This window comes from Cnephaeus nilssonii (assembly GCF_951640355.1).
Source record: "Cnephaeus nilssonii genome assembly, chromosome: 5".
In the NCBI taxonomy this organism is placed as follows: Eukaryota; Metazoa; Chordata; class Mammalia; order Chiroptera; family Vespertilionidae; genus Cnephaeus; species Cnephaeus nilssonii.
This window is the reverse complement of record NC_137076.1, coordinates 73,403,496-73,426,742: the sequence shown is the minus strand read 5'-3', so window position 1 is coordinate 73,426,742 and position 23,247 is coordinate 73,403,496. Positions and strand designations below refer to the sequence as shown.

The window sequence follows — 23,247 nt, the reverse complement described above, 5'->3', positions numbered from 1 at the left end:
GCCCCAAGGGAACCCCACCCTGATCAGGGACACCCTTCAGGGCAAACCAGCTGGCCCCCACCCCTGTACCAGGCCTCTATCCTATCTAATAAAAGAGTAATATGCAGATTGATCATCACTGCAACACACAATATAGCTGCCCCCATGTGGTCAAAGATCCTGCCCCCATGTGGACACAATATGGCCACCACAAGATGGCCAGCAGGAGGGGGCAGTTGGGAGGCACCCAGCCTGCAAGGGAGAGCAGTTGAGAAGGACCAGGCCTGCAAGGGAGGGCAGTTGAGAGGGACCAGGCTTGCAAGAGAGGGCAGTTGGGGGTGACCAGGCGGCAGAGGAGGGAAGTTGGGGGCAAACAGGCTGGCAGCGGAGTGGTTAGGGGGTGATCAGGCTGGCAGGCAGAAGCGGTTAGGGGCAATCAGGAAGGCAGGCAGGCAAGCAGTTGGGAGCCAGCAGTCCTGGATTGTGAGAGGGATGTCCGACTGCCCGTTTAGGCCCGATCCCGATGGACATCCTTCGAGGGGTCCCAGATTGGAGAGGGTACAGGCTGGGCTGAGGGACAACCCCCCTCTGTGCATGAATTTCGTGCACCGGGCCTCTAGTTCATTCATAAAGGGCAGTATATGAAAAAATTAAAATGGAATATAGTACTTACATGATTATTTCATGTTCATCTCTTTACTTTTAAGAAATCATCAGTATTATAGAGGTTAATTTCTTCCTAGTTAATTTTTTATTGATCTGAGCAGTTTTTTATTAACTAGAATTATCTTTTTATAAACAATTAGAGGCCCGGTGCATGAAAATTCATGCACTGGAGGGGGGGTGGGGTCCCTCAGCCCGGCCTGCCCCCTCTCACAGTCCAGGAGCCCTCAGAGGCGGGAGGTGACCTGGCAATCAGGGGAAGGCGACGCCCCATCACACCTCTGCTGCTGCCACTGCCGGCAGCGCAAGCCTTGTCTGGCCCTGGTTACCTGAGCCTCAGGGGGCCCTGGGTGGCTGGGCAGCCGCCATCTGTGGTTTGCCTGCGCCTCGGGCTGGCCCTGGGTGGCTGGGGGGCTGAAGGGACTGGGGGGCTCCAGAGGCAGGTGCATGCCTGCCATCCTGGCGGGGCTGAGGGGACTGGGCGCCACCATCTTGTGGCTGTGGGCGCTGCCATCTTTGCGATGGTGTGAGGGTCAATTAGCATATTCCCTCTTTATTAGATAGGATAATGGCACACATATGAAATTCAATGAGCAATATCAATTCCATTCCATGACTTATTCTGCTATTCATTTATTGTTTCCTAGACATTTTTTTTCCTCTTTGCTCTTGTTCTCACACATAGAACTGCATATTCTACTCTAGGTTAAATCTAAAGAGAAAAATTATGAGAAATTCTTAGAAGAGGCAAATGTCTTAAGAGAGAAAGAAAATTAACTTATTTGGGGGAAGGGGAAGTTAACATTTTGATCATTTGACAAGTTAATGGGAATTTCTTAAATGGGGAAAAGATGAACGTTTGCTTTGTTGTGTGTGGTTTTTAAAAAATAATTACCTTTATTATAAAGAATGATCTATACAGTGACGTATTGGTTTAGAAAGGTGAAAAGGACTAAAGAGGCTAATTACAGTTTCTTGCTCCAGCAAGACCTTCCCAACATATTCTTTTGCCCACCAAGAAACAATTTCAATTCTAATTTTGTATTCCATTAACTGATAAATTGTGAACCAATAATACAGATATACAAAATATTAAAATAAGTCATGTATTTGTTAAGAATTCTGATAAATAGGTATAGTGTTATTCCCTGTTCATATGAAATATAATACAATAATCCTATATAATAAAGAGGTAATATGCAAATTGACCATCACTCCTACACACAAGATGGCCACCCCCATGTGGTCAAAGATGACCGCCTCCATGTGGACACAAGATGGCCACCACAAGATGGCCGGCAGGGGAGGGCAGTTGTGGGCCATCAGGCCAGCAGGGGAGGGCAGTTGGGAGGGACCAGGCTTGCAAGGGAGGGCAGTTGGGGGCAACCAGGACTGCAGGGGAGGGCAGTTAGGGGTAACCCAGGCTGGCAAGGGAGGGAAGTTAGGGGTGACCAGGCCAGCAAGGGAGGGCGTTTGGGGGCGAACAGGCCTGCAGGGGAGGATAGTTAGTGGCAACCAGGCCTGCAGGGAAGGGCAGTTAGGGGTGACCAGGCTGGCAGGGGAGGGCAGTTAGGGGCAATCGGGCTGGCAGGGGAGCAGTTAGGCATCGATCAGGCTGGCAGGGGAGTGGTTAGGGGGTGATCAGACTGGCAGGCAGAAGCAGTTAGGGGCAATCAGGCAGGCAGGCAGGTGAGCAGTTGAGAGCCAGTAGTCCTGGATTGTGAAAGGGATGTCCGACTGCCCGTTTAGGCCTGATCCCCAGGGGACATCCCCTGAGGGGTCCCAGATTGGAGAGGGTGCAGGATGGGCTGAGGGACACACACCCCCATGCACAAATTTCATGCACCGGGCCTCTAGTTAATAAATAATAATACAAGAACAAACTCTGTGTTTCACATATTCACAACTATATACCTACTTTTATCCACCCCTGCATCTTCACTTATTTTTACATAGTTTTATTACATCTATATGCATTTTTAAAGTACATTTTTTAATTTAATGGACTTTTTTTTAGTAGTTTTGGGTTTACAAAAAAATTGAGTGGCAGATACAGAGAATTACCATGTAGCTCTCATCCCTCACCCCAAAGTTCCCCTATTATTAACATCTCACATTAGTGTGGTATATTTGTTATAATTCATATTTTTAACAAAGTTTTAAACTTTTTTTTAAAGAAGTCTTGAATATCTTATGTTAGATTATTCCTAAGGGCTTGATATTCTCTAATATTACTGTAAATAGTTTCTTCTGTTTAATTATGTTTTCTAGTTGTTTAGTGTTAGTATAGGAATGCAACTGACTTTGTCTTACATTGGATATTTTGTTACTTTGTAGATTACTTTGGGGTTTTTTTTGTAAACAATATCTACCACAAATAATGACCATTTTATTTTCTTCTCACCAAACCTTATGCCTATACACTGGTTAGGACCTCTAATGTAAGATTTAATAGAAAAAATGATAGAGGAATCGTCTCATTCCTGTTTTTAAAGAGAATGCTTCTAATATTTTCCCCCTTAAAATGATTTTTGTTGGCCCTGTCTGGGTAACTCAGTTGATTACAGCATCATCTTGATATGCCATGGCTGTGGGTTTGATCCCTGGTCAGGGCACGTACATATAAGAATCAACCAACATATGCATAAATATGTGGAACAACAAACCGATGTTTCTCTCTATCCATTCCTCTCCCAAAAATCAATAAATTTTTTAAAATGATGTTTGTTTTAGATTATCTACAGATAACTCTCAATCACATTAAGGAAGATGAGAAAGTAGATCCAAAATATAAATAGTGTCCTCAAACATATGAACCCTTCCCCCAGAAAGGATCAACTTACATATTTAAAGACATAAATCAAGAAAACTTTTTCTCCATATAAAAGGTAACTTGACTCTACTATGAACTAACCAACATGAAACATATCCTAGCAAGAAACTTATTGAGCATCAAAGATAAAGAAAGAAAACTCTGATTTGCCAGGCAAAAGATTTTCAAAGTTTGTGTTTCATATTTCTTCATAGCCCTGATTAGAAGTCAGTAGAATAATGTCCTCAAAGAATTCTAAGTCCTCAAGGATAGAACGTGTGACTCAAGAATTTTATACTCAGTAAATTGCTTCTCAGGTATAAGAGCAATATAAATACAATTCTGAATATGGAAGAATTCAGGGAATATAATTCCCATGAGTTCTTCACTTTCAATCAACTGAGAGATAAATGAGGAAACTATAGAAAAAGGACAAAGTATGCAATATTAAATTCTTTTAACTTGGAGAATAGAACAAAATTAAATCAGGTTTGTGGTTAAATGTAAATGTCGTAAGTTCTGCTGTTAAAGAAATTTTACTGTTAAAAGCTGGTGCAGGAAGAAAAAAAGTAAAGGCTCATATAATATATATATGAAAATTCATTTGGTATTGCGAGTTTAAAAAAATCCCTCCAGGTGATTCTAATATACAGCAAAATTTAGGAACCACTGCAGTATGAGACGAATGACAGTTACTCTCCTGTTTAAGCCTCAGTTGTCCATAGTAAGTATACCAAACACTGTTGACTTCTACCAATGTCAGGCCTGTTATACAAGGAAACAGCAGTGGACAAGAATCTATATGTTAAGTCTTGTATGAGAAAACCAAGTGTTTTTCTTCTTGTTGGTATAACACATTGTTTCAACGTACAATCTTGGGAAGAACAGGTTATTCTTGACCACAAATCTGGCTAATGGTTATAGAAGTCACCCACAAGGGTACAATGAATAAACACAATCAGCATGCCTTGTTCCTGGAGCATCCATATCAATCATGGAGACTGATGAAAGAACTGTAAGCACAGTACAGACCAAACACAAATACATTAGAAAATAAACATACACACACACACACAAAAACAACAACAACAACAAAAAACAAAAAAACAAACAACAACAACAACAACAAAAAACACCCCTCAAATAGAAATAACTACTATAAGCTCTGGTATCCAGCAAATTTGAGCATTTTGGGGTCTCTTCTTTGGGAGAAGAGGAGTTGGGAACTGACATAAACCTTGTCCTTTCTTTCCTGTTCCCATAATTTTCGTATTCCATTCTGGGTTTTTCCCATCAGCCTATTTGCTTGTTTGTAGTTTTTTGCTCCACAGAAGCAGTGAGATACATTCCAGGCTTTCGTATCAGCCTATCAGGCTGGTTGCAGTTCTGAGCCATTGGTATAGCCAATACCTTGGCTTTTCTTTGACATTTTCTCTGTACACTATAGGAACAGCTCCTGCTGTCCCTTATTATGGTCCGTGCCCACCCTACCCCACCCACCTCATAATTTTGGATCCCTAGCTTTAGCCATAAAGAATACACATTCACTTTGATTGTTTTTCTGGTGGGGAAACTACCTGAAGTTTCCTTTTCCCAATGAATCCACTGTTCTGCAGGGTGACCTGCTTGTTTTAGGTTTTGAGGACCAGTAGATCTTGCGGCTGTGACCTAACCTCTCCAGGCTGGGAGCAGATTCCTCAGGAGCCTCTCTTGATCTTGGGATCATGGAAACCTGTGGCCACCCCACTCACTTCTGGGTTAGCAGACACCTTGGCCTTACCCCTCTGGGGCTTTAGACACCTTTTCAATTTTTAAAAATGTTCTTTGTGTGCTTGCAATGAATGTTTTCTGCAGGTGTGAATACAGTTTTCACCATATGTCCTTTAAGTCAAGCTTGCTAATCACATTGTTTAGATTTTCTTTACTTTTTTCATGTTTTTAGTTTGTTCATTATATCAATATTGAAAGAGGTGTCTTCTTATCACCCACTCTGGTTATAATTTTGTCTAATTCTACTTGTACTTATGTTAATTTTTTCATTTCATTTATTTATTTCTTAAATATGTTTTTTTTTTTAATTGACTTTAGAGAGAAAGAGGAAGGGAGAGGGAGAGAGGAACATTGATGAAAGAAAATCATTGATTGGTTGCCTCCTGCATGTCCCCTACTGGGGATCAAGCCCGAAACCTAGGCATGTGCCCTGCCTGGAAATCAACCAGGGACCTCTTGGTACATAGGATGACTCTCAGCCAACTGAGCCACACTGGTCGGGAGTCAATTTTTGCCTTTTAAATGTGGGGACCATGTTAAGTCCATACAAATTTGAAATTTATATCTCAGAAATTGGAACGGGACCTTTTATCATTATGAAATGTTTCTCTATCTCTAGTAGTATTAGAGCCTGATATCATTAAAGTACATCAGCTTCCTTTTTGTTAGTATTTGTATGATATAATTTTTTCCATTCTTTTGCTTTCAATTTCAAGATATCCACTCAAAACAATAAGAGTTTGTTGAATTCTAATGTGAAAGCCATTTTAGTCGGCACATTGAATAACTCCATTGTTTTCTGGCTTCTATTGTTGTTGCTGGATGTGTGGCTCCTTTAAAGGCATACACTGCAGATATGAGCCTGGGCAGCAGGAACTCCAGCTCAGACAATATAGAACAACTGTTCCTAGATCAAAGTCCTCTTTCTCAGGGACTGAGATTATGAGCCTCCTGGGCTAACCCAAAACACAAACTTAATTTCTGAGGAGCTTTAACTTTTTATTGACATCAGAACCTCTTCATTTCACCAAGAATCTTTGCTTTAGAAATGACCAAGTTCTAGGATCAGGATTAACCACATAATTTGTGCTGCCCTGTGCAAATTGAAAATGTGGAGCTTCTTGTTTTAAAAAATATTAAGAATATCAAGACAACAATAGCTGAACAGTAAGCCAAGTTCAGGGTCCTTCTGAGTGTTGGACCTTGCACAACGACAGAGGTTGCTCACCCATGAAACTGGCCCTGCATGAGGTAGACTCTGCTTTGCTGACCTGATCTATTACTTTTCTGCACAATAGATCCATTTGTTCCATTAGTACTGCAGTGAAACTCAAAGAAGAAAGCTAAGAAATGAGTCATAAAACTTTAGAAATGATAACCTTCTTGTAAAAATATATAGACTCTTTCAAGAAAGAATATATGAACAATGAATTTACAATTCTCAGCTATTAATTTCAGAAGACAACTTACCTTAATTATATAATAAGCAAGAAGAAGTGTAAAGAGACTCATTTTGGCTTATGTACCACAACTATTATCACTTCGAAGAAGGTAGTATTGAGGCAGAAGGAAAAAAAATCCAGAATTCAATTCTATTTTCTTTTTGTTTTTGTTTTGTTTGTTTGTTTGTTTTTTTAATCCTCACCCGAGGATATTTTTCCATTGATTTTTAGAGAGACAGGGAAAGAAAGAGAGAAATACCGATGTGAGAGAAACACATTGATTGGTTGTCTCCTGCATACACTCTGACCAGGGCCTGGGCTGGGGCAGAGCCTGCAACTGAAGTACATATCCTTGACCAGAGTCGAACCCAGAACCCTTCAGTCTGCAGGCTAACGCTCTATCCACTGAGCCAAATCAGCTAGGGCCAATTCTGTTTACTGAACATTTTTTTCATAGCCACGACCCACCCTTTAGATTTCACTATGGAAACAAAAACTTAAATAAAATAAATGCATGCCAGGAAGTAAAAAATAGTTGTGTGATGTATAAATGGGAGGATTTCAAGCTAAATCAAACTTGGATATCTAATAAGATATTATGCTTACATTACATTGGAAAAATGAAAAGCAATAATGTTATTCATTCAACAAATGTTTATTGAGTGCCTACTATATGTCAAGTAGAGAGATAGTAAAAAACATGATTATATATCTATGCATATATATCAAAGATTAATGCTAAAGAGAAAAAAGTAATAGGAATAGAAAGGAGAGAGGGGTCAACATTTTAAAGGGGTGGTGGTCAAGGTGGATTTTACTGAGAAGATGACATTGGAGGAAATTCTTGAAGAAGATTCAGGTATTGTGAGAGCTTTTAGATCAGGTCAGCAAAGCAGATATGAAAAGATTGAAAATAAAGAAGATATAAATGATGAGATGGTCTGGGAGGTGATAAGAGGGTAGATCAAGGGACATGGGCAAAGTGGCCCTGTAAAGGGAAAAGACAATATGCTTTCTGAGATCAGAGAAAATGACTTAAAAATGAATTCAGAGTACCCTAACCTGTTTGGCTCAGTGGATAGAGCGTCAGCCCATGGACTGAAGGAACGTGGGTTCAATTCAGGTCAAGGGCATGTACCACAGCTCCAGCCAGAGCTATGGGGGAGGCAACCAATTGATGTGTCTCTCTCACATTGATGTTTCTCTCTCTCTGTCTCTCCACCTCCCTTTCACTCTCTTTAAAAATCAATGGGATAATATCCTTGGGGGAGGAATAACAAAACAAAACAAAAAAAATGAATTCAGAATAAAAAGGCACTACAAATTGTTGACTTTTCTGCAAAGTGAAAATGATATTAGCAATCTTAGATCATGTGTGGCATATGACAAAATCTAAAGAAATAGTTGTGATTAGTAGAGAAAAGAAAGTGCATAGTATAGAAAGCTAAGAATATATAAATTGAGAGCTGAAGTATGAAATATGGAAAAACAAACTTATTTAGAATAAAATATAAATTTATATATTATAAAATATATAATATTAACAATGTTTAATGAATTATTAATATCACAACTTATAAACAAAGTGCCATGCAAAATTAGATCATAATTTTATTATCTTGAAAAAATGTAAAATAAATGAAGGAAATTTGGGGGGAGGGGGTGGGCTGTGTAGAAATTATCTAGCATGCACCAGAAATTTTTTATTGTCACTGGTTTATATTTTATAAAACACTGGTTTAGATTTTATGTTCCCTGGCAATAAAGGCAAAAATGAATTACATTATGGCATATATTGTTCATTTCTGACATGAAAATGCATACAAAATCATTGATATGGGCATTGAGTTTTCCAGAACTAACTTTAGGACAAATTTACCATAAGCCCTTTGATGTTTAAGGGAAATCAGATAACATAATAGACAATATTTTTTACCATGATTTTGTTAAAACAGGAATTGCTGCTATTCAAAATTTTATAAACCAGAGGGCATAACATGAGATCACAGGTAAACAAGGGTATGATCTCACAATACAGGGATGTTTATCTTAAAGAATCTCACTTAAGTTCTGAGTAAGATTTGCCTAGAGTTAAGAGTTATCTACAGAAGGTTGTTATGCTTGATTGCATCTCACAATATATATACACATAATATATATACATATATATAATATATATATATTCATACATACTTTCCTGATAGCTTTTACAAAGTCCTAAAATAAATGGTCAGTAAACATTAGATTTACAGTTTGAGAAGTAACCAGGAAAAATAAACATACAAAGGAACGTTAGGAGTAGAGAAACCTGATACTGCTATGTTTATGAATAAAAGAATTGAATGGAAAAGTAATTTAGATTCTGAGCTAATACAGAACATAATAAAAATTCATAACATTAAGTTTGAAATTCAGAAAAATGTTGCATAAAACATAAAGAAATATATAAAAATCTGCAACTAAGTCTATAAGAGAGAAAAATTCCCCAGGTGCCAGAAATGAAAGTTAAGTCCATTCTAAAGTGGGAATGGTAAACAAGAATCTAGGTTACTTGTTTTGTGATTTCAACTGATACTAAGGCAGATTACTGAATACAAATGTTGAGACTGGGGTTTAATAATCATAGGAGAACATAACCTACAGTCTTTAACCTTTCAAAGCAGAGATATGGAACTGATACTAGTACTTCCCATAAAAAGCAATGGCCTGTGCAAGGGTTTCTCCTCTGAGTAGAAAAACTCTGTCAAATCACAGAGGAGTTGAGGAAGTTTGCACTGAGCAGGACTCTGGCATGGAGATCCCCACTCCCCCACTGAGTAACAAAACCTAAAGTTAAGCCTCTCTCAGATGTGGAATTTGAATTTATTCTACCCCTATGGTGAGGGAATGCCCAGCTGAGACATTAATATTAAACTGGTGCTGGACCCCAATGAAAAACACCCAGGGTGCCTGGCAGTAGCTAATCCAACACTGCTCTATAGGGATGCTACTTCAACAATGGACTCAAAATTCCATACTCAAGGTTCACAATAAAAAAATGACACTCACTCAAGATACACAGTAAACATGACAAAATGTAGGAGATTAGATTACAGTCCACAAAAACCCAATAAAGAGGAGGATAAGCAACCTCAAAAAGTTAGTTATAAAAAATATTTCTGCAAACTAATTTTCTTTCAAGTTATTTTAAAAATTAAAGTAAATTAATTTTAAAAGAATAAAAACCCGACCAGTGTGACTCAGTTGGTTGAGCCTTGTCCTATGCACCAGGAGGTTGCAGGTTCTATTCCCAGTCAGGGCACATGCCCAGATTGCAGGCTTGATCCCCAGTAAGGGGCATGCAGGAGGCAGAGGATTAATGTTTCTTTCTCATTGAATTGGCTCAAGTCTGGAAATTGTTCCAGGGGTCAAGACTCTCTATTGTGATTCAAGCCATACTTCTGCTCCTCTGAACTAGAGTTTCAGGCTTATTCAAATTATACTAAATGTAAATGACACTAAATTACTATACTAAATAAGCAAGACTTTGGTAGACTGCCTATCCAATTCAGACCTAGGGACACCATGCGCATTAGCCAACACCAAAGATCTCCATGGGTCGACTTGTTCTGAGTTATTACTTTGGCTCTGCTGTCCATTACCTTAACCACACCCACCTTGTCTTTGGCAATTAAGTACTGCCACGGTCCTGGACACCTCTGGAACTTTTGGTCCTAGGTGTCAGTGAACAACCAAGTAAGTATGGATAGAAAATAAGGGAGGGCCCAGGACTGAGCCTGGGGTCCTTCAACATAGGAGGCTGGAGAGAGGAGACGAAGTCAGCCAGAGACAGGAGGTGGGAGGAAAACCCAAAGAGTACAGTATACTGGAAGCCCAGGGAAGAAAGTGCACCGAGGAGGAGAGAGTGATCAATACCATAAAATGTTGCTGGTCAGGTAAGAGGAGGTCTAAAAACTGACCATTGTCATGATCAATATGAGGTCACTTGATGGTCTTGACAAGCACAATTTTGGTGGAATGGTGTGGGCAAAAGCCTTATTGGAATAGGTTCGGGAGAGAGTTAGAAGGGAAAAATTGGAGACAGAATTTATGATGGCTATTAAGGAGTTTAATTGTAAAGATATTGTGCAGTAGATGGAGGGGAGAGCATGTCAAAAGGAGTTTTTTGTTCATTTTATTAAAGACAGTAGAAATAATAGCATGCTTAGTAGGCTGATGGAGAGTGAAAAATTAATACCATGGGCTAGAGAGCAGGAACAATTGGAGCAACTTTACTGTCTAATGATTCAAATGCTAATCTCTTCTGGTGATGCCCTCATAGCCACACCCGGGAATAATGTTTAACTAGCGATCTGGGCATCCTTTAGCCAGTTAAATTGACACATATAAATTCACCATCACACCCAGGCAAGTCAATATGCATTTACATTCTCCACTATGCCAAGCACAGCACTACAAATGCAAAATACAAAAGAAATGAGAACTGGGACCCCACTGTGTATATTCTCTTGTGTGAGCACACTAGCAGGATAGAGAAGTTTCATGCCTAACAGAATATCCTCTGACTTTTACAAACAATTTCTAAAATAGAGAGGAAAATGTTTCTACTTACCTGTAAAAATGAGTTCTTCATTTTTCTCTATTTGCAGCCCTCTTTATATCCTACTTCCCATCAGTTGGGGTGGGAGGAGATGGAAACAGTGTGGGTAGCTCAGTTGGTTGGAGCGTCATCTGATGCACTGAGGTTGCGGGTTTGATCCTGGTCAGAGCACATACAAGAATCAATCAGGAAATGCATGGATAAGTGGAACAACAGACTGGTGTTTCTCTCTCTCTTCCTCTTACCCACCCATCACTAAAATCAATAAATTGACAAAGAGGAATGTAGGTGAATTGTGTGAATATAATATTTTATTAAGTATTAGTATTGAAAAGAACATGGCAAGTCACCCTTGACTTGAATGCATACACAAAGTCAGAAATCATTTAAATAACCAAACTCTCCCTGAAGAATATTTACAATAAATGTTGTGTAAGGTTATAACTTTAGTGATAAGATAATTAGCAATATTAGCAGTGTATCACTCCCAACCCTTTCAAACAGCTCTGACTCATCATCACATAATGCTCACATGCATGACTTATACCAGAAATTGTTTAAATTCGTAAGAAAGAGTAGCTAAGTTTTTCTATTTAGTACATCTGTGTAGATAAGAAATTCTCAATTAATCAAATTTCAGTATTGGTATAGAATCTTATAATGCAAAAATAAAACAAACTTTTCACACACACACATAAAATCGGTAAGGAGTTCAGTTCTTAGCAACCCAAAAGTCCCTAGTCCCGAGATGGAGGATTCTAGAATTAGGTGAGAACACAGGCTTTGGCGTCTGTAAGCCTAGGTTGTATGCAGGGTCAGGTTATCTAGCCTCTCGGCTTCAGTTTCTTCATCTGTAAAGGAACAATAATTGTCCCTACTTGAAACTGACACATTTTAACTATTTAACAACAGTGTCTGCGCATTATAAGTTATTAATATGCTAGTTATTATTTGCATTATTTGATAATGACCTGAATCAAAGGAACCAGAGATATTGATAAATGAAATCTAAAACAAACGAAATGAATGGAGGTGAGGACTCACACATCACTGCACTTGCCTTTACATTTCTGGTGCGTGTCTATTGCAGATGAGTACCCCACAATCCTGTTTTGGCCTCAGATGGCACACTATCTTCTCCTTGTCCAGTTGTTTTATCTCAGCAGATTTCAGTGTGACGTGTGCACGGGCATGGACACAGGACCCCGAACTTCTCAATACCATGTCCGGCGATCCCCTCAGAAAGGCAGATACAGATGACAACATCCCTTTTTACCTTCATCCCACCTCTTATCCAGTCTTTGATTCTTTGCTTGTTGCCAAGCTTCCAGATTTGTCCTAGATTTAAGTCTTCAGGCCTCTTCCCCTAAAAGGTATAATAAGCACTGACTTGTTTTTTCGCTTACGGAATTAAATAATTGTCACTCCACCCTTTTTTTAAAAATAGTAGATTATTTTCTCTCCTTCCTAGCATAATTTCTTAGCTAATCTAATTGACTCATCATTACCTTATCCATTTACTTAAAATAGGAAATTGTTTCTTGCTTTCTTTCTAGTTCTAAATGGACACCAATTGACAGTAACATATGATTCTTTCTTTCCTTTGTTCTCATCTAATTTGGAGCATCTTCAATTGAATGTCAACAACCATTAGAAAGATTGCTCCCTTCTTTGTCTTCCCTAAATGTACCTGGGCATGGACCTCCCCTCTTGGGATTGGGCATGTGTCTGCAGGATGAGTAGTGGGAGAGGACTTCTGGAGGGGGGCACAGACGCCAACTAGGAAAGCTGACTTTTCATTGATCTGACAAACACTCTGCTTTCTTATCAATAATGTAAATCAAATAAAAATGCAAATTTCTACATAAAACAAAAACTTCCTCAAAATGGACTATTATCATAGATGATTATTTGTGTTCATCTATCTCCCTTACCAATGGGCATCATCTAATCCACCGAGGGCCTGAATACAACAAAAAGGTGGAAGAACGGTCAGTTTGCCTTCGGTTTGAGTTGAGACATCCATCTTTGTCCTCAGACATTGGTGCTTTCAGACGCAGAGCAGGACTGACACCACCAAGCTCCCCAACCCACACTCTCACTCGCGGCCTTCAGACTGGGGCTGAATTACACCGCAGGCTTTCCTGGTTCTCCAGCTTGGAGATGGCAGATTGTGGAACTTCTTGGTCTCCATAAACAGCACGAGCCAATTCCTATAATAAATGTAAATATTCTATTTGTTCTGTTTCCCTGGAGAACCCTAACTAACACACTGAGTGACAGAATGGACAAGCAGAAAATTTAGTCTCAGACGAGATACTCCTGAAAACATTCTGGCCTTGGAGACACACAAACAAGTGTGTGCAGCTTGGGAGATGAGAGTCAAATACACACAGGCCCTGACAATGCAGAACTGTGCTCCGCAGAAGCACAGAGGAAAGTGCTGAGGCCACCACAATCCTTTCATGAGAATACCACTTCGTGAATGGCTCATCCTGAGTACAATTCCAGTAATAGTTCTACCTTGATTTGCTTTGTGATCTTAAATAATTTATTATCTTCTGTCATTCTACTTCATTTTCTACATCTATAATAGGATATTCTACCAAGGGGCCATAGAGTCACATTTTTAGCTACATATGCTGTTGCTGATGAAAATAAGTGTTAATGTGCTGCTTGCTTGGAAATATATTTTCTGAGAAAGAACTCAAAAGTATTTTTTAAAACAGGATTATTCCTAAAACAAATGACAATTAAATGCAAGTGCATGAGCAGAGCATAAAGTGCTGACAGCTCACATTTATAGAAATTCAATACTTCTAAGTAATTCCTGTATCAACCATTACTCAGCCACACTGATATAAAATTTAGAGGAATTAGAGTGATCAAAAGCAGAAATAATCAAAACCTTATTCCAATAGATACCTACATTACAGTTGCTGTGGCAACCCACAACTTTTCTTTTCTGCATTGTGTGTGTATAAAAGCCACAAAGTGATGTTTTTGCAAATGACATTACAAGCAGCCTCAGTTCCGAGTACAATAGTTAATAACCCATCTCATTGAATTGTATTTTCAGTCTTATGTGTTCACTCTTGTGGAGGGAAATAATAAAGTGCTACAGTTCCTGAAAAAAATGGCCAGACTTTATTTTTAGTATAAAGAATCAGAATTTTGCCATGGCTGGCGTTGCTTAGTGGTTAGAGTGTCGGTTTGTGCACCAGAAGGTCTCGGGTTCGTTTCCTGGTCAAGGGCACATGCCTGGGTTGCAGGTTCAATCCCTGCCTCAGTCGGGGCACATGTGGGAGGCAACCAATCTCTCTCTCTCTCTCTCTCTCTCTCTCTCTCTCTCTCTCTCTCTCCCTTTTTTCTCTCCCCTTCCACTATCTCTAAAAAATCAATGGAAAAAATATCCTCACTCCTTGGGTGAGGATTAAAAAAAAAAGAATCAGAATTTTATTCTTTTGAAAAAGATACTGAAGTACATTCAGAATAAGCAACAAATGTGGATTTAAATAAAAGCTATTATCAAGAAGCTTCCTAATACCAAACTTAATTAAATGGTAATTAGTGATTTTAAAATATTAAAATACTAGAGGCCTGGTGCACCAATTCATGCACCAGTGGGGTCCCTTGGCCTGGCCTGCAGGATTGGGCCAAAACTGGTTCTCCAACATCCCCCGAGGGGTCCCGGATTGCAAGAGGGCACAGGCTAGGCTGAGGGACCCCACCGGTGCACTATTGGGGCTGGGGAGGGATGTGGGAGGTTGGCCAGCCAGGAAGGGACTGCTCCAGGGTGTGTCTGGCCCACCCAGGGTATGTCCTGATTGGCTGGACCCCAGCAGCAAGCTAACCTACTGGTTGGAGCATCTACCCCCTGGTGGTCAATGCACGCCATAGCAACTGGTTGACTGTTTGCCCCCTGGTGGTCAGTGCACATCATAGCAAGCAGTTGAGTAGCCTTAGCATATCATTAGCACATTATGCTTTGATTGGTTGAACGACTGACCAGATGACCAGACACTTAGCATATTAAGTTTTTATTATATAGGATAACAGTATTGTGGGCTTACTACTTACTGATGTAATTTTTGTTCAAGTCACTATGCCAAGATCACAGCAGCTAACAATGGAATATAAATTGCACTTTTTAAAAATAAAATGTTTTATTGTAGCACAATCTATAATAATAAAAGCATAATATGCTTATTAGACCAGACAGCCAAACGACCTTCCGGACATCCTTCCGGATGACCTTCTGGACGAAGCTGCAGCTGTGAGGGCTGAGCCCCTTGCACGAATTTTGTGCATCGGGCCTCTAGTACACATATAAAGAGAAAGGCATACAAATCACAAGTGTGTAAGCTCAATATAGCTTTATAAAGTTAACACTGTGCAATCCCCCTTGGATCAAAATAGAAAACATTACTAATACCTTCGTAGATTGTTTTCCGTTTGGGCTAATATAAATATTAATGCTGTCACTATAATGCTGTCACCGTTTTTGTACATGTCTTTTGGTAAACAGTTCCATACCTTCAGAGTACAAATGCTGGGTGATAGGATATGCATATGTCCAGCTTTGGTAGATACTGTCAAACAGGTTCCCAAAATTGTACCAATTTGCATTCCTGATGATCCACACTCTTGTCAACTCTTGGTATTGTCTGTCATTTACATTTTAGCCATTCTAGTGGGCATCATATTGCCTTGCACTTTTACTAGTATTTCCCATTTCCATGATAAATAATATAGTTGAACACCTTTTTCACAGGTTTATTAGATATTCCCCTTTGGAGATGTCTAATCAAGTCTTATCTCCATTTTTCTAATGTAAGTCTTTGTGTATTGATTTGGAGGAATTTTTTTACATATTCTGGATATAAATCAGATACATGTATTGCAAATATCTTCTTTCATTTTGTAATTTCTTATCATTTTCTTTTTTAAAAAATATATATTTTATTGATTTTTTACAGAGGAAGGGAGAGGGTTAGAGAGCTAGAAACATCGATGAGAGAGAAACATAGATCATCTGCCTCCTGCACACCTCCCACTGGGGATGTGCCCGCAACCAAGGTACATGCCCTTGACCTGAATCGAACCTGGGACCTTTCAGTCCGCAGGCCAGTGCTCTATCCACTGAGCCAAACCAGCCAGGGCCATTTTCTTTTTTTAAAAAATATTTTTTTTTATTGATTTCAGAGAGGAAGGGAGAGGGAAAGAGCGATAGAAACATCAATGATGACAGAGAAGCATTGATCAGCTGCCTCCTGCATGCCCCACACTGGGGATCGAGCATGCAACCCAGGCATGTGCCCTGACTAGGAATCCAACCAGGACTTCCTGATTCATAGGTCGACGCTCAAACACACTGAGCCACACTAACCAGGCTCCCTTTCTCTGAGTATCTTCATGAATTCAAGGGTTATTTTATTTTTTCTTTAATGTGTTAGTTATCATTTTTGATGCATAGGTTGTCGCAAATTTGACCAGTAAGAGCCCCCTCAATCTGACTCCTGTTTCCTTATTACCCCAATAAAATTTCAGCACTTCTTTGCATTCTGGCTTATACTACATGGCTGAGCTCACAAGAAAAGAAAGCAAATTCCCAGATGCCAGAATGAAAAGAGATCTGAAAGCCAAAGTAAAATGTAACCGTAGGCTGACACTGGAATAGTTCTGGAGGCTGTGAGGAACCTGAAAATAGACTGTTAATAGCTAAGGACTTAGAATTTAACTCTCACATATCAACAGGTGATGAGTCCTGGACTTGGGTGTAGCAGGAAGTAGAACTGATATCTGTTCTTTTACTACAAGTTCAGGTTTTTTGTTTTCTTTTTAGATTCCACATATGAGATCATTCAGTCAGTACTTGTCTCTCTCTGTCTTACTTATTTCACTTAGAATAATGCCCTTAAGGTCCACCCATGTTGTTGCAAATGGCAACATTTTCTTTTTTTATGGCTGAATAATATTCCAGTGTGTGTGTGTGTGTGTGTGTGTGTGTGTGTGTGTGTGTGTGAGTAATCACATTTTCTTTATCCATTCATCTACTGATGGACACTTAGGTTGCTTCCATATCTTGGCTATTGTAAACAATGCTGCAGTGAACACAGGGGGTACATATATCTTTTCCAATTAGTGTTTTCATTACCTTCGGATAATTACCCAGAAGTGGAATCATAAGGTACTTCTATTTTTAATTTTTTTTTTGAGGAATCTCCACACTGTTTTCCATGGTGGCTGAACCAATTTACATTACCACCAATAGTGCATGGGGTTCCCTTTTTTCCATATCTTCTCTAATACTTGTCATTTATCTTTTTGATAACAGACATACTAACAGGTGAGAGGTGATATCTCATTGTGGTTTTGATTTGCATTTCCATGATGATTACTGATGTTGAGCATCTTTGCATGTCTGTTGGCCATCTGTATGTATTCTTTGGAAAAATTTCTATTCAGATTCTCTGCCCATTTTAAAAGTAGATTGCTTGTTGTTGTTGTTTTTTTGCCATTGAGTCACATGAATTCTTTATGTATTTTTGGTTATAACTCCTTATCAGATACATAATTTGCAAATATTTCCTCCCAGTCTATAGGTTGCCTTTTCATTTTGTTGATAGTTTCTTTTGCTGTGCAATATAAATAAGTCTTTGTATGGATAAAAGCTTTCATTTCTCTTAGGTAAATATCTAAGAGTGGAAAGTCTGGTATACGTGGAGTATATGTTTAACTTTTTAAGATACTGCTGAACCATTTTCCAAAGTAGTTCTGCCCTTTTACATCCTTGCCAACACTTGGTATGGTCAGTCACTCTAATTTTAGGTATACAGTAGCATCTCATACCTTTTAATTTCCAGTGACTAATAAGTGCTATTCTCCATTTGTATATCTCTTTTAATAAAGTGCTCAAATATTTATCTATTTTAAAAATTGGGTTATTTGTCTTGTTATTAAAAGTTCTTTATATAATCTAGATAAAAGTTCTTTTGCAGTTTGTGATTTGTAAATACTTTCTTCAAGTCTATAGCTTGTCTTTTCATTACTTTTCACAGAGCAAGGGTTTTTTCATTTTGATAAAGCCTAGTTTATTAATTTTTTTAATGTATTATACTTTTGGTTCCTTATCTAAGAAATCTTTGCCTAACCCAAAGTCACAAAGATTTTTTCCTGTTACTTCAAGAAATTTTATAGTTTTAGGTTTTACATTTAGGTCTATGATCAATATTGAGTTAATTTTTGTATATGGTGTGAGGTATGAGTCAAAGCTCCATTTTTTAAAATTAGACAATCAATTTTACTCTTTCATGATAGCTGATACAGCTACTTATGGACCTTTATTATCCTCACACATTTGAGTGAGTTATATTAGTTCTTTTAAAAATCCTACTACAATTTTAACTGTAATTACAATGAATTTAGAGATCAATTTGGGTAGAATCGACATGAGCATATGTTTCTCCAATTATTTCACTGAAAAATTTTTTTAAAGTATCTTTATTGATTTCAGAGAGGAAGGGAGAGGGAGAGAGAGGGAGAGACAGATAGAAACATCAATGATGAGAGAGAATAATTGATCGGCTGCCTCCTGCATGCCCTGCATTGGGGATTGAGCCTGCAACCTGGGCATGTGTCCTTGACCGGAAGTGAACCTGGGTCTCTTCAGTCCACAGGCCAACACTCTATCCACTGAGCCAAACCAGCTAGGGCATTCACTGAAACTCTTGACAAAACCTCCATTTTTCTAAGCCTACTGGAATTTCAACCGCAATTGCAATATAATTTCTGCCTCTTAAGTGAAACACTTTTTTTGACTTGGCGTCCAGGACTCTACATACCAGGGGTCACAAACTTTTTCTGTAAGGGAGCCAGATAGCAATTTTAGACTTTGTGGAATAGTTTCTGATGTAATTACTCAACTATGCCATGGTAGTGTGAAAGCAGCCATAGATAATATATAAATGAATTAAGTGTGATAATATTCCTATAAAAATTTATTTACAGAAAAAGGCACGAGCCCTAGCCGGTTTGGCTCAGTGGATAGAGACTCGGCCTGTGGATCAAAGGTTCTGGGTTTGGGTTCGATTTGGGTCAAGGGCATGGACCTTGGTTCGATTCAGGGAAGGGCTTGTGCAGGAGGCAACCAATCGATGTGTTTCTCTCACATTGATATTTCTCTCTGTCTTTCCTTCTCTCTTCCACTCTCTAAAAATCAATGGAAAGTAATCCTTGGGTGAGGCTTAAAAAAAAAAAGAAGAAAAAAGGAAAAGAAAAAGGCAATGGGTCAGATTTGGCCAGTGTGAGCCATAATTTACCAATATCTGCTCTACATTCTCCTTATTTTCATCCTACCTTAGTGAAAACTTCTGTCTCTTGTTCTTATTGTTCATTATCTCCTTAATCACTTAACACTGGTGTGTCCCAGAGTACAAATCATTTTTCTTCTTCATATATAACCAGCTTCTTGGTGATTTTATCCAATGTCATGATTTTATATACTTTATGTCTATTGTTTAAAAAAATTTTTTTATTAGTTGTAGGACTTCCATTCAGCCAGCTTTCAGGTGTTTCTGAATAATGGTTGTTTTATATTTTAGCTGAAATTTTGATGTGGTTGTGGGAGGTGGCAAGTACCAGCGTTTATCTACGCCCCCATCTTGATTCCCTAATTTACTTTTAAATTATGTTGTTTGTCTCTCACTTGTAGAAAGTAAGTTCCCCCAGGGCAGTGAATTAGTGAGAGTCCCAACAGGAAATACATGATACATTTAAAGTATGATAGTTTGAGAAAGATCCTATATAATAAAGAGCTACTATGCTAATTAGACCTAACAGCCGAATGACCTTCCGGACGTCCTTCCGGATGAAGCCAGGGCTGCAAGGGCCGGCCGAGGCAGTGAGGGCCAGCCGAGGCAACCAGGGCTGCGAGGGCCGAGCCCCTTGCACAAATTTCGTGCATCGGCCTCCCTCTAGTGTATTTATCAAGGGATTCTATTTACAAAACTGTGGGTATGGGGGAATCCACATGGATAGTAGCAGATGAGTTATTGCTACCCCAGACCTAAGGAGGGGAGGGCAGCTCCGCCCCAAAGTGGAAATAAAGAACTGTGCAGAGGTCACTGTGAGATAAACTTTGAGGGACACTGCCAGCTTGAGGCAACCTTTCAGGACAGAGCCCGTAAAAGAAATACCCTTCACTCTCCTCCTCCCTTTTTTATTTTTCTAAGCTTTCAATGTTTACTTATAACCTTTTTTCTTAATCTCTTGAGAATTTCTCTTATTCTTAAAAAATTACCTGAAGATTACCATTATTTCAGGTTTAGTTCAGGTTTATTTTTCTGTTATTTTCAAGGAAAAGACCTCACTAAGGTTAAGAAACGCTCAAAGAGATTAGAGGTTTTATTGTTTTTACCTACGTATATTAATTTAGGACAAAGTGGACTCACTTCCTGCTCTGAAAGATGAGCTTTGTCTTCCCCTTCCTGCTCTTACCTTCGATTTTCATTGATTTTAGTGTGAGTGTGTCTTAAAGTTATAATCTTGGTGCCTATTACACCATTATAATTACCCTGGTTGTATCATCTTTTTGTTACGGCATTTCTTTAAGTGAGTTTTTCACATTCCATTTTCTCAGAGAGGATGCTCTAGTCCAAGAAATTTCATGCTAGAGAATGTCTTTTTGTTGCCTTTATCTTTGAAAAGACAGCTTGGCAGGTTATAATATTCTCAACACATACTTTTCTCTAAACATCCTCTAGACTTACTTTTTTCTGGCATTCATCTATATTTATAAAAGGCTAATGTGCAAAGTGTCCCCACAGGAGTTTGACTGGGAGACCTGGAATTCTATCGCTTGCTATGATGTGCACTGACCACCAGGGGGAGGCGCAGAACAAAGAAAGGCCCGGCTGGCAGCCCGCAGCTGGGGAAGGGAGGCCGGGCCAGCAGCTGGAGGAAGGCCCCGATCGGCCCTGATCACTGGCCAGGCCTAGGGACCCTACCCGTACACGAATTTCGTGCACCAGGCCTCTATTTGTTATATAAGAAATAAGGCCAGATGTGGCCCCCAACATGGCCCCACATTGGTAGGTGACAATTTGTGTCTGAAGAATCCTCTTTTCCTCAGTTTCAATAAATTAACTATCAGCATGTGTTAATATTCATCATTCTGTATTAGATTCTCCTGATCACAGGAGGGTGTTTGCATTTTCAGGTAAATTTTTATACCTGGGGAAGTGTTATTTTAAGTAGTCCACTGAGTTATTTTCTGTCTCTGTTAGGCTTTCTATTCTAGAAACATGATTATCTTTTTGCTGGATAGTCTCTGTCTTCCATATCTATTACCTTCTAATTACTTTAGTCATCTTGATCGCTTTCTGTTGCTTTTTCTGTATCTCAAATTTTTCCTTTGTGCTAATAATTCCTTTTTTGTTGTGTCTATTATGATCCTTGTATATTTTGTTTCCTGCCCTTTCATCTCATTCTTGGTTTATCTATTCTTTGAGCTTCTTCTATAAACTGGCTGCATATATTTTGACATTTCTCTTCAGTATACAAAACACCTTTCCCCCCTTATTCTATTGTATATTCTCTTATCATCAAGGACTTGCATTTCTTTCCAGATAGTTCGAGATATAGGAGTTGCTTTTCTGCCCACTTTTTTTCTGTACCCTGAAGGGCATGGGGCCGGAAGACTTCCTGCTGGGCCGAGGAAGACTGCTGATGACCTAGGCTCTGATCTCTTCTGAGATCTTTTAATGTTTTATGTTGGAGCCCAGTCAGGGCATCCCACTCCTGGGGATTTCTGCGGAGGTCCAGTGGTGCCATGAAGAGGCTCCATTCTGCTGTTTTGTTCCTTTGACATGTCTCCCTGGGTGGTGTAATAACTCCTCTGTATGCTTCTGAGTTGGTGGGGGGAGGGGAGAGGTAGTGAGGATTTACGAGTTGTGTCAACCTGCTTTAATTCCCTTAGCACTGTGGTTGGCAAACTGCGGCTTGCGAGCCACATGCAGCTCTTTGGCCCCTTGAGTGTGGCTCTTCCAGAAAATACCACGGCCTGGGCGAGTCTATTTTGAAGAAGTGGCGTTAGAAGAAGTTTAAGTTTAAAAAATTAGGCTCTCAAAAGAAATTCCAATCGTTGTACTGTTGATATTTGGCTCTGTTGACTAGTGAGTTTGCCGACCACTGCCTTAGCAGTTTCTGTGCTCCAAGGCCAGGAAAGAAATTATGTTCCACAAGTTTTAGTTCCTTGTTACTTGTTTTTAAGTTTATGGCTTAAGAACATATCCTGCTTCCTTCTGATCTCCAGCCAGGTCCCCCATTGGTACTGGAACTGGTTCACACAGGCCAGTCTTTCCAGGGAAGGCTAAGAACAGGGTCAAGAAGGACCGAGAGTGGGTCTAAAATGATTAACAGAAGATAAGGCAGACATTTTTGTTACTTTGATTCATAGCTGTTATCCTACTTGTGTAGGTTTACAATAAATTGGTGTCTATGTCTCCATTAAAAGAGGGAACAATCACTTATGCCAAGTGCTACTGAGAGGATGAATAAAATAAGGACTGAGAACTGACCTCTGCACTTAACAAGTAGAGGTCACTAGTAACTGGGACAAGGATTTCAGAGAAGTGACTGGGATTAAATCTTTTTTTTTTCTTTAAACAGTTCACATTTATTATTGATAACAATAAAAAAATCTTGTAAAGACTATCAGTATTGTATTACCAAGAGTGAGGTAACTGGTTTACAAAACATTCACAGAATTTGATATGCAAATAATGTGTTTAGGGAGGAAAGTGAATTAAGACATCAGCGCTAGAGGGAAACCAAGAGTTAGTGCTGGGAAAGGCAGAGGGACAGCAGCGTGGGGAGTGCAGGTCACCGGGGAGACTGGGACGCCTCGTCACAGGAGGCACAGGCCGCAGCCCCCACACAAGGAAAGCGCGCGCGCAGTCCTGTGCCCTGGCGTGAACCAG

The 23,247-nt window shown here is 39.4% G+C and overlaps 1 protein-coding gene across 1 annotated transcript in view; it reads right to left on the bottom strand.

Moving 5' to 3' along the window:
- The window catches only part of CDC42SE2 (CDC42 small effector 2), a 99,911-nt gene extending 88,518 nt beyond the window's left edge, over positions 1-11,393 (bottom strand). Inside the window, exon 1 of the mRNA XM_079771759.1 lies at positions 11,279-11,393. The gene's annotated coding sequence lies outside the window, so the exon portion shown is untranslated. The remainder of the gene's footprint in view (positions 1-11,278) is intronic.
- Positions 11,394-23,247: the final 11,854 nt, after the last annotated feature.